Below are 6152 nucleotides of genomic sequence, written 5' to 3' on the forward strand. Positions count from 1 at the left end.
TTACCCATTCTGACCAACAGAAAAAATAGGCTGAAAGAAACCCACAGTCTCAAGACACTTGGAATAAAAATAGATCTAACACTGGTGTCATCAGAGTCCCCCCAAAAAAGGTAGAATGTGGGCTGAAAAAGTATTCACCGAAAAAAATGGCTGAAAATTCTCTAAATTTAGTGAAAGGCATAAACCTACAGATTCAAGAAACTGAGTGAACTTCAAATAGTATAAATTCAAAGAAGTTCAAGGCATTCATAATCAAATTTCTGAAACCTAAAGACAAAGTGAAAATCTTGAAAGCAGTTATAGAGAAAGACTCATTCGATGTAGGGGAACAATGATGGGAACAAATGACAGTGACTTTCCCATCAGAAACCTCAGGGGCTTGAAGGAAATGAAAATTTTTCAAGAACTGAAAGAAATGTCAACCCAGAATTATTTACCCAGTGAAAATATCCTTTAGGAATGAAGGTGAAATCAATAAATTCTCACGTAGAGGAAATCTGAGAGAATTAGTAACTCATTTCTTATTTGTTGAAAAAGCCCATTTGGTTATACAACTAACCCTCACTTTTTTATATTCAAGAAAATGAGTGTTCCCTCTAGCCTCAGCCTTTGTCTTTTTCCATTTCCAAACAGGAACTTCACATAGGAGATGCTAAATGAATGAAATGAGAAACTACAGCATAGTTGAACGAAACAATCACTTCTTGTATTTCAGCTTGTTCATATGCATTACCTAACAAATTCTGTCAGTGTCATTTATCTGTCAAATGTTAAGGGTCTAACTTTCTAGTTCCTCGTCTGTGCACTAATATTCCCCTGGTACCACAACAAACAAGAGAACTGCAGGATTTTCAAATTTTTGAGAGAAACACTGCAATATGCAACATCTGTTGCACACAATACAAACTCAAGGTAGTCATAGTTTCAACTTTAGATTGATGTAGCACCATACCCAGCAGTAAAATTTCCATTGGTGAGAACTCAGTCACAAGGCCACACCTACCTGAAAGCAACTGGGAACTGAGGTTTTTAGCTGGATAACCATGTTGCCCAGGCAGAAGAAGAATTACTTTTGGAACCCTGTGAGGTGGAGAGAAAATATTTTTGTTTCTGCACAGTTAGGGCATTCTAAGCAAATTTTATGGAAACTTGAGATCCTGGACTACAAGCAAGCTCTAGAAGATATTTTCCAACCGTATAGATAATGAGTGTTCAAAAGATTTACCTAACTTTAGAGATGTGTGTTAACATTTTAAATTGGGGGTGAGGCCTGGGATTGGGAGACTCTTCTGGGTTATAAAGCTGGAGACACTGGACTTATATAACCCCTGGAGAGATTTACTGGATTGGCCAAAAAGTTCATTTGTGTTTCTCCATAAAATGTTACAGAAAAACCCAAAGGAACTTTTTGGCCAACCCAATACATTATAAAAGGGTTATAGTGAGAACCCAGGATCCAGAGGGTTTTTTTCCTCCCTCCTTTTAGAGGGAGAGAAGGACAGCTGCCTTTCTTTTCTACATAAAAGCCTGGATTCCTTTTCTCATCATTCCTCCCTTATATTACAGGCCCTGTTGCATGTAGGGTGACATCTGGTTCTCATCTCTCTCCAGGGGTAAGAATTGGAGCAAGGGGAACTAGCACAATTATTATTATGTAAGTAATAATAATCTGTCTCTGATTAAAAAATCTCACGTGTGCATTCAGGATAAAAGAGAGATGAATATTAAAAACCCAACAAAGACAATCACAACCTCCACCACAGGTTCTATTATGAATGAAGCATAGGGCATGAGAAATTTTCATATGTTGGAAGTACAAAATGTGCAATTTGAAATATTGCTCCCTACTCCATAAACATTTCCTTCTCATGTCTGGAATATGTATCACTTTATAAATTATCTAAGAGACAAAATTTTCCTGTTATAGCCCTTAGTAAAAAAAAAGATTCCCAGTTAAACAGTATTGGGGCTACTAAAAGAATCACATACTTTTTCCATTTGCCTTTCCCTCTAATGGAAACTACCATCTACTCTATTCTATTTTCCAGCCATCTTGGTTAACAAAACATTGTGCAGTTCATTCTATACTTTACCAAATATGTGCTACATGTTACCAAGAAAAAAATTTTTGCTAAAATAAATTACAGCTTTTTAATTGTCAGATACAGCAAGTGATCTCTGTTATATCAGACCCTCTAGATCGGGTATTGACCTTAAGATTTTATATGTGTGATAAAATTGTTCTTCTACCACAAGGTCATATATATATTTTTTATCCAATTCCTAAACATGTAAATGAAAATTTCTGAAAAGGCATTTTTAAAGGTGTTTCATGTGGGTTCCAGTGGATAACAATCTATTATATACTTTTAGTTAATGTAAATTTATTTGGAGAAGTATCATGGCATTTTATACATGGAAGGATCTTTAGGCCATCACTTGTTGGCAGTGAAAAGCCAAGGTGTGAAATTAGTGAAAATCTGGAACAATAATTAGTATTGACCTAGTCCAGAGTTCTTTAACCCTATATTTTCTCATACCTGAGGGTCAAATTCCAATAAAAATCAAACTGTTTTTGAAACTTGTAGATGTCCAGCCCTACCATCAGTATACTTCTGTCCAACACCAATAGTAACTTTCAAGATATATATTTTTGGATAATCCTCTTAGGAAGAAGGGAAAATCCATACAAACTTCTTTGTCAAATAAATTTTTCCCAATAAATTCTTCACAGTAATGAACTAGATTCTTGATTTCAAAGTACTTGGATCCCTAAAAGTTTTCCCCAACAAGCCATAGCAGTTCCACAGATTTTTTTTTTTAAAGTTCTTGATAATAGTGATATTTTAGTAAAAATAAGTACCTTGTTTCCCCTTTAAAATATATTCCATGAGCCAAATATTATTTTTTAAAATTTGGTTTCCATTCAGATCAAAATAAGAGTTTATTTACTACCTTTTAACTGTTTAAAAAATTATGAAATATACAGAAAAATACATAAAACTTATAGGCACAATTTAACCAATGATTAAAAATTAAAAATCTATGTAACCACCCCTTGGGTCACGTCATACTGTTTTCTAAAGTGGTTGTACCAATTTACGTGACATTCATTACTGTAAGAGTGTTTCTATTGCCCTATAGTCGCACTTAAATTTAGTATTGTCAGACTTTTTAATTCGATGGTTATGTAATAGTACCTCTTGGTGGTTTTAATTTGCATTTCCTTGATTATTGAGTTTAGTCAGCTTTTTATGTTTGTTAATCATTTGTGTTTCACTTTTCATGAAGTGCCTATCTTTTGCTTCAAATTATTGATTTATAGGAGTTTTTTATGTATTCTGAACACTAGTCCTGTGACAATTATGAGTTGCAAACATTCTCTCCCATTCTGCGGCTTGGCTTTTTTACTTTTTTGTGGTTTCTTTTGGTGAGTTGAAGTTCTTTTTTTTTTTTTTAACATCTTTATTGGAGTATAATTGCTTTACACTGTTGTGTTAGTTTCTGCTGTACAACGAAGTGAATCAGCTATACATATACATATATCCCCATATCTCCTCCCTCTTGCGTCTCCGTCCCACCCTCCCTATCCCACCCCTCTAGATGGTCACAAAGCACCAAGCTGACCTCCCTGTGCTATGCGGCTGTTTCCCACTAGCTAGTTATTTTACATTTGGTAGTTGAACTGAAGTTATTAATTTCAATGTAGCCCAGTTAATTAAACTTTTCCCTTTTAATTGTAGCTATGTTTTATTTAAGAAGTCCTTACCTATATCATGGATAAAAGTCTTCTAAATTTCTTTAATTTCTTATCTTTCATATTTCTTTCTTTAATCTCTGAATTGGATCTAGACAGAGAGATTCATCAATGTATTTAGGTTGGTTGTCCAAGGATTCTGCAATTATGGATATTTTCATTCCTTTTTCCATGTCTATGCTTTGGGGGCACTTTTTAATTTTTCCAATAAGAAAACTATGAGAAGCTTTATACTAAAAAAAGTAAGGATGGTATAATGAAAGAAGCATTGCACAAAGAGGGAGGTGATTCTGGATCCTAACTCGTCTGGGTCCTAACTCATCTGTTCCTTTTACAAGGTGGAGATAGTAACTTTCTTTTGGACCAGGGACCAATGGTCAAAGATTCTCTGGTTCTCTCAGCTAAGGTCTTATTGCTCTCTGAGGAGTAGGAACATATTAGATGAGAGAATTAGAAACTAACCAGAAGCAAGCATGCCCCAAAAGGAAGGGAACAATAGCAAATAATCCAGGTATACAAGATGTCCATGAGTTGGGGTCATTGATATTTTGAAAGTAAAACAGAAAGGTAATTTTACATAAAGGAGAAAAGTATACCAGATCAAAGTGAAGTAGAGGAGTGGATTTATCATCATCACGCAATCATCATTATTATTTTTAAAATGTTCTCCCACAAACCTGATCAATGTAGAAAGTAATGTTTAAAATATTTCTTAACACAAATAAGGCCTCAGACAAAGATTCATCATAGGAGTGTCACAGTCAGTTGAGTGTTCTATTCTAACAATTACAGTTTTCTCGAAGAAACCACTAACCACTAATCCATATTTAATTAAGTCTTCTCTCACAGGGAAGCATACTGTACAGCATTTTGGTTGGCACTGGTCTGTTATGAAGCTTCATCTTATGAGGAAGTAGGTGCTGATATTTGCATTCTATTTTTATTTTAAGAATTTTTTTTTAATTTAAGAGAAACGTACCATTTAGTAATTCTCAGACTTTTCTGGGGAAATATCCTATTTTGTTTATTTGTATCTTTACCCTTTTTCTTGATCTACCACATTAGTCTTTTCCAAAAACTGGATTTGGGTTTGTTAATCTTCTTCATTATTTTTTTATTCCATTTCAATAATTTCTGTCCTTATTTTGATGCCCCCGTTTTTTTAGTGTTTTGTTGTGTTTTTTCAATTTCTTGAGTTGAACCCTTGCTGTGTTTATTTTTAACCCTTATTGTTTCCTCAAAAAAAATATTAAAAGCTATAAATTTCCCTGTATATACTGTGGATGTAGATCATAAATATTCATAGGAAATGCTTTCATTATTATTAATTTTAGTTTTAAAAAATATTTTTATATTATTTCCTTTATAACCCAAACATTATTAATCAGGTCAGTAAATACACTGCTATGACTTTAAGTATTATTTTTTAAGTTATACATAGACATCATATGTTGTCCTTTGTGTGTTTGATATATTTCATAGGAAAAAACTTATAATGAAAGTATACTTATAGCCCAGCAATTTTACTTATAAACTCTATAGAAACTCTTGCACATGAGCAAAAGTAGACTGTACAGTAATATTCTTTGCAACATTGCAGTATTGTGGGAAATAAACCCTAATCTATCAGTAAAGAATAATTAAATTGGGCTATATTTTGAAAAGTAATAGTATAGAAATTAAAATGAACTAAATTTACATGTATCAGTATGCAGAGATGGTTTTTGACATCTTTGGTCAGAACTCTGGGCTGATATCAATTACAATATCTAATCAAAAGAAGCATATTTTCTTATTAATCTAAGAATTTTAATAAAACTAACCACCTAAAGTTTTACATATCTTAAATAAACATAGTGTTTACACAAGTATTTTTATAATGTTATCATTTTTCATTGTTTTTCTTATATATTTCTGTCAACAGTAAAATACTATCTACTATTCTTTTATTTTCTTTATTATTATTATTTTTGGCTGCATTGGGTCTTAGTTGCAGCATGCGGGATCTTCATTGAGGCATGCAGGATCTTTCATTGCAGTGCAGGCTCTTCATTGTGGCGTGCAGGCTTCTCTCTAGTTGTGGCGTGTGGATTTTCTCTATCTAGTTGTGGCATGCGGGCTCCAGAGCACCTGGGCTCTGTAGTTGCAGCACGCGGGTTCTTTCTTTGATGCATGAGAGCCCAGTAGTTGTGGCACGGGGGCTTAGTTGCTCCATGGCATGTGGCTTTTAGTTCCCTGACCAGGAATCGAACCCGCATCCTCTGTATTGGAAGGTGGATTCTTTACCACGGGACCACCAGGGAAGTCCCACTATCTAATATTCTAACATATTTTTAAGTCACTTTTTTAAAAGGGACAATCCTCTGAGGAAGAAAAGAGAATGGCAACTTTAACC

The sequence above is a fragment of the Grampus griseus genome, assembly GCF_964374135.1.
Source record: "Grampus griseus genome assembly, chromosome: 3".
Taxonomy (NCBI): Eukaryota; Metazoa; Chordata; class Mammalia; order Artiodactyla; family Delphinidae; genus Grampus; species Grampus griseus.